Genomic DNA, 12,167 nt, shown 5'->3' with positions numbered 1-12,167 from the left:
CATTTGCGTGTAAAGTTCGAATAATTCAACCATTGTTCCTGTTGATCTTTATGCCGTAGGTGGTACTTTGTTTCCAAGGCTTGATTGGGACAGGTATGTAGACGTTCCAAAGAGCTGGAAGCAGGCCACATTTTGTCCCACTGCTGTGTTGTTCTTATTTATTTAGACAACCAGCTCCGTACTTAATTTATATTTTTTCCTCTTTGCAAAGAGCTTCAACAGAGATGATTAGATGCTTTGGGAACCCTCTTTTTTTCTATAATCTGACAGAGCATTTTGCCAAAAACCTTTTCATAATTTACAAAAATTATTACCTCTCTAAGTTAAATTCTTTCCACTTCTCTGCCAGTTGTCTCATATTAAAATACACTGTGATTATAGGATGGACCTTTAGTGAAACGAAAGGAATATGTACCAAATCTCTACGTTAAATAAAATATTAAACAGCTAAGATGTCCAGTGCAAGCACTGAACGAAGATGTTTCGCGAACCACAGTCATATAAACCGGAAGATTCATAAGCAGCTGAGACAAGCAGTCGTGGAAGCCTCCCTTTTATGATCAGTATTTTGAATGCTCCATTTATCCAGTTACGTAACACATACACAACGTGATAAACAGCATTTCTTTACGCTACACAACAAGTGTGTACTTCAAATGTGTGGTTGGAAGGGGATGATGGGGTGAGGGAATGAGTTAAATCATATTAGCCTTGCTGTGAAGTTTGAAATGGAGCAGAGATTTCACGACAAATGCCGATAGTCAGCACCCTTTGCTTTCCTTCGCACTCATAGTGAATTATTACGTCTGTCTGGTTGCGAGGCAGGGCGCTTGCTACGGAGAAGAGCTGCCTCGACAACCCATCTCCTCCCAGGTGGGTACGCCCACGTTCCAGAACCACAAAAATATATTGAGTACGTATATGTACAGTTGGTGTATCGAGTATGACATAATAAAATACCTTTATCATTAACACGCTACGCAGTACGTAATATGATACATACTGAAGAGACAAAGAAACTGGTAAACCTGCCTAATATCGCGTAGGGCCCCCGTCAGCACGCGGAAGTGTCGCAGCATGACGCGGCGTGGACTCGACTAATGTCTGAAGTAGTTCTGGAGGGAACCGACACATCCTGCAGAGCTGTCCATAAATCCGGGGTGAGAGTACTAGGGGGTGGAGATCTCTTCTGAACAGCACGTTGCAGGACATCCCAGATATGCTCAATAAAGTTCATGTATGGGGAGTTTGGTGGCCAGAGAAAGTGTTTAAACTCAGAAGAGTCTTTTGGAGTCACTTTGTAGCAATTCTGGACGTGTGGTGTATCGCATTGTCCAGCTGGAATTGCAAAAGTCCTTCGGATAGCACAATGGGCATGAATGGATGCGGGTGATGAGACAGGATGCTTACCCCACCTGTCAGAGCCGTATCTACACATATCAGGGATCCCATATCACTCCAGCTGTACACGCTCCACAGCATTACAGAGCCTCCACAAGTCCGAAGAGTCCCCTCTGGCTTGTAGTATCCATGGATTTTATAAAATACAATAAACCCATCACGATACATGATTTGCCGAAATTGTGACCGAAAGTCTTGAAAAACTACTCTCGTAGATGGAACATAAACGAGGATCACTGGAAGGGATCGTTCTCTTCGGTACAATGTAGCCGGTACAATTAAAAAGCCAAATAACGGCAGATACCACCGATTTAATGCGTGAGCCACAGCTTTCAGCAGTATCATTTTGCAGTCAAAATCAACAAAAAAAATGGTTCAAACGGCTCTGAACACTATGGGACTTAATATCTGAGGTCATCAGTCCCCTAGAACTTAGAACTATTTAAACCTAACTAACCTAAGAACATCACACACATCCATGCCCGAGACAGGATTCGAACCTGCGACCGTAGCGGTTGCGCGGCTCCAGACTACAGCGCCTAGAACAGCTCAGCCACCCCGGTCGGCTCAAAATGAACAGCAAAGCATGTTAGTATGGGTGAGAGAAGAGCAAGAAAAGATGCTGACTGGTCACTTACGGTTCCGTACAGCCTCCCACCCAACGCTGGCTTTGTGAGATCTTCTGTCAGAAGAATGTCCTCTACAAGCAGTTCAGGTGCTCAGTTAATTAGCTTGACTCGTACGAGAATAAACGCTATAGCACCAAGAATTGCTGAAGGAAAATCACGCTAACGCAGAGAATATGTTTACGCACAATCGCTATGTCGCTACGCAATTGACAGATTCATTTCATGCGGTATTTCATTGTTGAAAAATTCGTCTGGGACATCAGCTAAAGAGCGACGACAGCTGTATCAACAGTATGTAATATGTGACTGGTCTGTCATGATCATAATATCCCAGAATAACAGCAAAGCAAAAGTAAAACTTTTATAAACAAGGAAATTTGTAACTTTCATCTCTGAACGTAAAATCTCACCCTCGGATTTATTATTCGCGTTTTAAGTAAGACGAGGGAATAATGTCCAGTAGCAAAAGCCTCGACCTGAATCTAATGTTATGAAATGATACAAGTCGATATATATGAGGGCTGCTACAGGCAGGTACCTGCAGAATTGTATAATAAGTTTTCTTTAGAATAAACATTGGACTTACACCTATACTCATATTTGTTCGATTACTATAAGATGTCTCTGTGACCAGAGTGGTGCCTTCGATCATTTTGTTATGAGCTGTGTGGTGAAGGTGATGACTAATAATGAATATGAACACTTTTGAAACATCCGTATCTTGTGTAGTTTGGATAAAACTGTACTTTTAGATGGACTAATTAAGTTTGCATGGGAAATTGACCAAGATGTTTCGACATTTATGAGCCGATGCACTGAAGGGATGTGTGGTTCGTTATGGTGTGAAAATTTGAATTTTCAGGTATTGAATAAAATTAAGATGGAGCTCGGAAAGAGCGAGCGTCGAAAGAGACAAATATATAGGTGGAATGGATTCAAAGGGCCTCTGTAGTTCACGAAGACCACACATCTAATACGATGGCTAAGTAATTACAAGAGGTGAAGCTGTACTGTGAGACACCGTCGACCTGCGTATGCGGCAGTAATTACCAGGTTCCCCAAACGATTCTATATTATTCGTAAATACCATGTACACATACGTTTGAACACTTCTAAAGTGGAACATTTAGTCATGGTATGAAAGTGTTACAGACATGCGACTTGGAACACAGTTCCTAGGTCAGTTCCGTAAGTGAAACATGCGAAAAACAGGGACAGGTTGTTACAGGTTTATTATTAAAAACGGGGAAAATATTTGATCACAACTAAAGAAAATGTTCCATCACTATTCGTGCACCGAAAAGGTAGTCACAATGAATAAAGAATAGTATTGAACATAACGTCAGAAGAACTATAAAATTTGCCGAAGCCAAATCGCAAGATATTAGCAATACAACAGTATCCAAAAACTCTAATTATCCGCATTCAGAATCCAAAAATACGTTTCTAGAGGAAAGAACCAATTAACTGAAATCCTTCCCACCACAACACACCTTATAAATACTGTAGTAGACACACTTGTTAATTGTCTTTCACATCTGCCCATTTCATTTTGTAACGTAATAAAAAAAAACGAAGAAAGACACTTCTACCAGGTGTAAAAGTATGAAATCGTAATTTTTCTATAGATGGTGCTAGCCGTCAGTGCAGGGCCCGTGAGACCGCGTCTGCAGCTCCACCTGCTTCCTGTATCGGCAGAAGACGAATCTCAACACACAGTAACCCAAGTTCCGTATATCGGTATCTGTTTCAAACCTGTAAACATGTCGAGTTCTGTGCCTACGAACTACGATTTGCAGACAGCATTAATTTTCTGTTATCATTTGAAGAAAACTGCTGCAGAATCGCATCGAATGCTTGTCGAACCTTTCGGCGAACATGCTCTCGGGAAAATACAGTGTTTCGAGTGGTTCAAAAAATTCAAAAGAGGTGAAACCATCGAAAATTTTCAAAGACAACGAATTGCATGCTTTATTGGATGAAGATAATACTCAAACGCAACAGCGCCTCGCCGAACAATTGAATGTGTCACAGCAATCCGTTTCTCTTCGGTTGGAAGCTATGTGAAAGGTGCAGAAAGTGGGAGAATGGTTTCCGCATGAACTGAATGAAAGACAGCAAGCAAATTGAAAGAGGACTTGTGAAATAGTGCTCGCTAGATAAAAAAGGAAGACGTGTCTCCAGCGAACAGTGACAGGTGATGAAAAACGGATATAGTTTTAGCATCCTAAGCGTCTTAAAGCATGGGTGAATCCAGGCAAACCGACGACATCCATTGCAAAACCAAATTGCTTTGGAAATAAGGCAGTGCTCTGAGTTCGGTGGGATCAGAAGGGTGTCGTCTATTATGCTCCTAAGATATGATGAAGCCGTTAACACTGATGGCTACCAACAGCAAATGATTGATTTAAATAGAGCATTACGTGTAAATCGACCGGAATATGGAAAAACGCAACACAGCCGTATTTCTCCATGATAACACCCCATCACACACAGCAGAACAGGTCAGGGAAACGATCGAGGCGTTCAGTTGGGAAATACCAGGGCATGCAGCTTATTCTCCAGACTTGGCTCCGTCTCCGATTATCATCTGTTTGCATCACTGGAACACGCTCTCGCTGAACAACGCTCCAGGTCGTATGAAAATGTACGAAAATGGCTCACTAACTGGTTCACTTGAAAAGAACTGGTTTTTTGGGGTGGCATTGGTAGCCTGCCGGAGAGGTGGGAGAAATTTATAAATAGCAATGGAGATTATTTTGAATAAAATACTGTGTATTCGTTTCAAACAACAGACGTGTAATTGATTGTTGCAGCCATATTCTGGTTTCATTCTTCTACACCTGGTAGGCAACCACAGCCCTGGTTTACAAAAATATGCTGAAATAATTTATCCATATAATGTTCTCCACAATTTCCTAGAAACATGAACAATTTCAGAAAAACTTTGTAATCTTTATCATGGACAAAATTTGCGGAATATAGACTCGTTTTTATGCACAAATTACACTGAAGCTAAATGTGATGTGCATGATTCGACAATGAAACCTATTGCTTCTTAGAAATGATTTCGTAGCAGTTTGGAATTTTTCATCCCTTCCAGCTCTTGCATTCTTGTTTTCGCTGCTCGTAACTAATCGTCTACCGATGTCTGGCACGTAATTGGTCGTCTTCGCTACCCATCATTCACCACGTAGTTACGAACTTCATAACGCGGCGGCAGAGTTAGGCACACCGTAACTGTTATTTTACCTAACAGTGGGCCTATGGTTTATAGCTGCACACACACACACACAGGTAGACGCGTTATATGACATATCGTCAGCAAGTTTATCGATAGCTGTGCCACGTGCCAGATTTACAAGCACAATATGTAAGTAAAATCAAGCATACAAAACTGAAACTGCAACATGTTAAAGCTGGGAACTGGTGACACATTCGAACCCAGATGTGTACTACTGGTGACCAGGCTCTTATTAGCTAACTAAATGTCTTGCTGTATTACCAGAAGTGGAAAAAATGTACAAGATCGACGATGAAGTTTTCATTCTGTCACAATATGTGTGTACGTGTATGAAAAGGAGAGATAGCCACAAAGCAATCTAATAAAACCGTGGTAAAAAGTTGACACTTTTCTTGTGGTGCAACAGATACGAGGCCTGTTCAGAAAGTAAGCTCCGATTGATTGCCAAATTGAAACCACAGTGAACATCAGAAATGTTTTACTTGTAACAATTAGCTACACCTTTCAGCTACTTCTCTACGTAGTCGCCGTTCTGACTTAGACTTTTGCCATAGCGTTGTACCAACTTTTCAATAGCCTCATCATAGAAGGCAGCCGCCAGTGCTTTCCGCCAATTCTCCACGCTGGCCTACACCTCGTTGTCTGTGTCAAAATGTTGTCTTCAAAGACAGCGGTTCATGTGACCAGAGATGAAACTCAGGGGGAGACAATTGCGGACTGTATTGTGGGTAATCTCACATTTCCATTTGAAAACGATGCAGGAGCATCTTCATTGCCCCTGCAGAATGCGGCTGAGAATTGTCTTGAAGAAGAAACAGCACGACAGTTATGTAATGTTAGCTGCATAGCTTCAGGCGAAATTTCTCACCAGGCCCTCGTACTTGGCGGCAGACACTATTTTCTAGACATCTTTACGCACTCACTGCGAGCTCAGAAATGAGAAGAGCGACGTGATGCTAACTGGGGTTATACTAGAGACACTACCCAACACATCTGTGCAAAGCTTTATCGGATTTTCATAGTCGTTTCCATTTCGCGACCGATCGGAGCTTACTTTCTGAACGCCCCTCGTATATTGAGAGCTGCTCGTTGTTCCGCTATGACTTGCCGACTGACCCCTTGTGTCGCCACAACTCAGCAAAATCAGGAGAAACACTGAAGTTGTCCAACGCAGCACTGGACGGAAAATTAGGAATGGTGAAGTTTCATAGACCATGGCCTTACTACCCACAAGAGTCAGAAGCAGCCAAGACATCTCCTCGTGAGAACACATTGTGCATGCGTAAGAGATGGAATCCATTACCTTACAACTATAATACTGATGATTAATTTACCCATTTCATTCCGTTAGAAGTCCCGTTTTATCAAATTTCACGAGATTTGGATGCTTCATCAGGAATAATCAATTCACAGTACATTCAAAAATGATGTAAGGTTCTGCTTTGAACAGAGAGACATATTGTGGTCATCCGCCAAATTTGGGTATTGCTATAAGTCGACTTCTTGCTTTTAAAGTAAACTTATTACACAATTTTGGAAGCACCTGGCTGTAGCTGCTCTCAGATATAATGCTATCTACAAACACACGTTCGCTTTACCTTGCTTAACAGGTAAGTGTTAATCCGTGGCAAACTCAAATTGTACGACCATATGAAGCAAATAGTAAAAATCAGAGATGCCAGACTGAGATACATAAGATGGTCCTTAAGGAAGTGTAGCTCACCCACGAATGAAGGAGGGACTTACAAAACGCTTTTCGGCGAATTCTTGAATATTGTTCATGACAATGGGACCCTTGCCAGACAGGAATAAATAGAAATGTGGCGCTCTTCGTCACAGAATGATGTAAGGTTCTGCTTTGAACAGAGAGACATATTGTGGTCATCTGCCAAATTTGGGTATTGCTATAAGTCGGCGCGAGAGCGTTACGAAGGCGCTCAGCAAACTCCAGTGGCAGAGACTGCAAGGGAGGCGTTGTGCATCGTAGAGAGGTTTACTACTGGAGTTCCGAGAGGGTCTTTCCCGGAAGAGTAGGACAATATATGTACTTCCTCCAACGGTGATCACACAAAAAGACCACAAAAAAATCTAGAAATTAGAGATAATGTGAGATTTACCGATATTAATTCATCCCACGTGCCTTTTTCGAATGGAACAGTGATCACAGAATTAATTTGTTGTACTAATAGCATGCTCTTCCATACACCATCAGATGACCTGCGGAGTGTTGATGTAGATCTAGGACACATACAGAAAGTGTTAAATACTAAGCACTGACGCTACAGAATATGTGCATACTTGGTTATGTGGTAGCAATGGAGAGAGGGTGGGGAGGGGACAGGGGCTGATGTTATTTTAGCAGTGAATTGTGAAACGACGCAGAGACTTCATGACACATATCGACTCTGTACTCCTTTCTACTTCCGACTTACACTACAGTTCTGCGTCTGTCTCGTTGGTGAGGGAGTTTACTGTTCGTGTAGGTAATTTCTTTCTAGGTAGGAAAGCTGCCCACCCCTATCCCCGTTGGGTACGCCCATGCCATAGAACCAGGAAAAGCAATTTCTGCTCGTATATTTACAGCCAGTCAGTCTCATAAGACACACTGTCCAACCAACGAAGGCAAATTAAGGGAAAATTTGTTGCACGGAGGAAGGAGTGGTTGCAATAATCAACATGCAAAAAAATCATGACAGTGTGGGTATGAGGTTGAGTTTAAAAGTCAGTTTTTGAAAATGTTTTCAATAACGAACTTACACTACATTAAATTTGCTAAATATCGAGTGCCGTTATTTTTTTCTCCAGCGCTAATAATTTCCGTGTAGCTGCGGGTGGAAAAACTGAAAGTTATTAATAATACAGTTTTAATGATATAAAATTAATATTTGTCGTTAAATGAAGTGGATTATTAACATTTATGAAATGTGTGTACCGCACCTAAATGTACCAGATCCGTATTAAGGAATCAATTGTATTTTGGGAGCGTAACGAGATGGAGTACAGGGAGTAGGTTGGAAGTGTGAGGGACGGTAGGTCGCCAGTCATATATGGTCATATATGTCGTATATATTACTCCTTCTTAGGTCTGCAAAATGAATGGTAAGCCGTCAATTGCCTGCTCTCTCTATACTACATAGCGTCCCAAGAGGCGATTACAGCGTCATTCACAAAGTTGTACGGACCTTTGCATGGCACGTACACATTCACGGGAGATGTTTATTTCCCAAATACTACGTTGACACAACATGAATTACAAATATGGCTTACTAATAATACTAACACAAAAAACACGTATGGACAGAACCAACATCAGTCTCTACACACTGCTCTGTGCTGCTATAGGGCAAATTGATTCTAGGTCACCTTGTACAGTAGTTGTAGCTTTCTTCTGGGAAAGGCAAATTGCCCTACCAGGAGCGCCGCTCGCTTCTCATTTTATAGATTTTACCTACTCGTCAATTCATGTCTAGTTCTCTTACGTAGGTAGACGAAATTTGGAAGAATAACTACACTGTGCTCATGCTTAGCCGGCCGGTGTGGCCGAGCGTTTCTAGGTGCTTCAGTCTGGAACCGCGCGACCGCTCCGGTTGCAGGTTCGAATCCTGCCTCGGGCATGGATGTGTGTCATGTCCTTAGGTTAGTTAGGTTTAAGTAGTTCTAAGTTCTAGGGCACTGATGACCTCAGATGTCAAGTCCCATAGTGCTCAGAGCCATTTGAACCATTTTCTTTCCTTTCGCTCATGCTTATATAGTGGTGTTATTTTCAGTTACATATGTGAGTAGTTTTTAAGTGAGCTGTTACGTGGGGTACCACACTTCAGAGAATGTCCTATGTGTAATTTTCTGCCAATATGTATTCGACAATGTGAGATTCATTGTCCCTACTATCAATGGCTGGAATACTTTTCAGAGTATCAATGACATCAAATGGATCAAGAAAAACATCAGCTCTCCCAACATCTGAAGAGGTCAAAGGGTTGAAATTTGATTTCTCTGCAACAGACCTAGGTGTTATGGAAGTTCAGATATTTAAACGTTCATCAATCAAGGCTTTACAACACCTTACTGTAGATCACTTCAATTTGATCAATAACATTCCATTACAGATATCCACATCGACCTTAGAAGGCATACTGTTACTTGTGGGAAGTAGCTCCGCACAGGGCAGTCCACTCTACAAGCACTAGTAATTCTAGAATGAAAGAGATTTAAGCAGTCTGCCTGTAAGACGATTAGTGACGAGAGAATTACAGTAACGTTCTGTTCATCCACTAATTCACATTGACTAAAACTTGGTTACACGGCTTTACAGTACGCCATCAACGGTAAACAGCGGCAAGGCGCTAAGTTTACCAATCCTGTTCTTTCCCCACCATGACTACAGTGTATATGTTACTGACGTCACAGTTACAAATTAAACTCTTCTCAGCCACTTTTTATAGGAACGTATTGTACACAAAACCTCTATTAACTTCAGCAAAAAGGTGCTCACTTAATAAACGTCAAGTAATCCCACTGCATAAACACGAGCCGAGTGAAGCTATTTCGTGTACCAACATAAGAGAACCTGACAGTAAATGACGGTGAGGTTAGTTTGTCTGCAGACTGAATAGCTAGCACAGGTCGTGACAGAAGCAGTCACCTTAGCAAGATGAGCGTCACAATCTGTTGCGCAGGATAACTAAAATCCAGTTATCCCTCTAGCAGTGTGGAACAGTGTGCAGTGATTTACGTAGAGTCCCTCCATACGCTTTTATTGTTTTGGTGTTATTGTTGTTGTTGAGGTCTTCAGTCCTGAGACTGGTTTGATGCAGCTCTCCATACTACTCTATCCTGTGCAAGCTGCTTCATCTCCCAGTTACTACTGCAACCTAAATCCTTCTGAATCTGCTTAGTGTATTCATCTCTTGGTCTCCCTCTACGATTTTTACCCTCCACGCTGCCCTCAAATACTAAATTGGTGATCCCTTGATGCCTCAGAACATGTCCTACCAACCGATCCCTTCTACTAGTCAAGTTGTGCCACAAATTTCTCTTCTCTCCAATACTATTCAATACCTCCTCATTAGTTATGTGACCTACCCATCTAATCTTCAGCATTCTTCTGTAGCACCACATTTCAGAAGCTTCTATTCTCTTCTTGTCCAAACTATTTATCGTCCATGTTTCACTTCCATACATGGCTACACTCCATACAAATACTTTTAGAAATGACTTCCTGATATTTAAATCTATACTCGATGTTAACAAATTTCTCTTCTTCAGAAACGCTTTGCTTCCCATTGCCAGTCTACATTTTATATCCTCTCTACTTCGACCATCATCAGTTATTTTGCTCCCCAAATAGCAAAACTCCTTTACTACTTTCAATGTCTCATTTCATAATCTAATTCCCTCAGCATCACCCGACTTAATTCGACTACATTCCATTATCCTCGTTTTACTTTTGTTGATGTTCATCTTATATCCTCCTTTCAAGACACTATCCATTCCGTTCAACTACTCTTCCAAGTCCTTTGCTGTCTCTGACAGAACTACAATGTCATCGGCGAACCTCAAAGTTTTTATTTCTTCTCCATGGATTTTAATACCTACTCCGAATTTTTCTTTTGTTTCCTTCACTGCTTGCTCAGTATACAGATTGAATAACATCGGGGAGAGGCTACAACCCTGTCTCACTCCCTTCCCAATCACTGCTTCCCTTTCATGTCCCTCGACTCTTATAACTGCCATTTGGTTTCTGTACAAGTTGTAAATAGCCTTTCGCTCCCTGTATTTTACCCCTGCCACCTTCAGAATTTGAAAGAGAGTATTCCAGTCAACATTGTCAAAAGCTTTCTCTAAGTCCACAAATGCTAGAAACGTAGGTTTGCCTTTCCTTAATCTAGCTTCTAAGATAAGTCGTAGGATCAATATTTCTACGGAATCCAAACTGATCTTCCCCGAGGTCGGCTTCTACTAGTTTTTCCTTTTGTCTGTAAAGAATTCGTTTTAGTATTTTGCAGCAGTGACTTATTAAACTGATAGTTCGGTAATTTTCACATCTGACACCACCTGCTTTCTTTGGGATTGTAACTCGTATATGTATTCCATGTAGTGTCAACACACTTTATGGAAAATAAACACTGCTTGGTCTGTCTGAATCGCACTGTAGTTGCTTCTTGTGAAGTAGGAAGGTAGAGGGGAGAGAGTACGATCATTGTCTGGTCGCTCTTCAGTTAGCAGACCTCTGAACGGGGAAGTGCTTGAGCATATGCAGGCGTCCTGTATTCACTCACGCGTGTACCATTCACCCTCTATCCTCTTCCCCACACAGTACCAGAATCAATTCATCCCTTAAGACAGTTACAGTGCACTTAGATTTGGTACGCCCATTTAATAATTGTTAATAATCAACTTCATTTGACAATAAACATTAATTTTATACCATCAATTATTATTGTCAATAATCTACAATTTTTCCATCCCCTGTAAAACTGAGAGTATTTGTCGTAAAGGAACATAAATAGCACACTTTTTTTACGAAATTTAACGTATATTGATTACGACATATTTGCCTGAAGCCGCAGATTTCGAGTTATTTCAGAAAAACAAGAAATTAACCTTCAAACCCCCCACATCATCTAGCTGACAACCCAGCCATCTGGAATGTAAATCTTATGTTCATGCCACTCCCTCCCAGCAATGTACAAAAATTTGAAACTATTCAAATTTCTTCCACATTCGACTGTTTTGGTCTTCGTTGCTTGGTGTAAGAACGAAATAAAGACCCTCGATATTCTACACAACACGTTGAACGTAAAGTTATACTGTCTGCTAATGGTACCTAGCAGAACAACGTCGGAGCACAGCCAACAAATCAGCATGATAGCGCAAACGAAAAACTCATCAAC

This window comes from Schistocerca serialis, chromosome 8, assembly GCF_023864345.2.
Source record: "Schistocerca serialis cubense isolate TAMUIC-IGC-003099 chromosome 8, iqSchSeri2.2, whole genome shotgun sequence".
Taxonomy (NCBI): Eukaryota; Metazoa; Arthropoda; class Insecta; order Orthoptera; family Acrididae; genus Schistocerca; species Schistocerca serialis.
Note: the sequence above shows the minus strand (reverse complement) of the source record.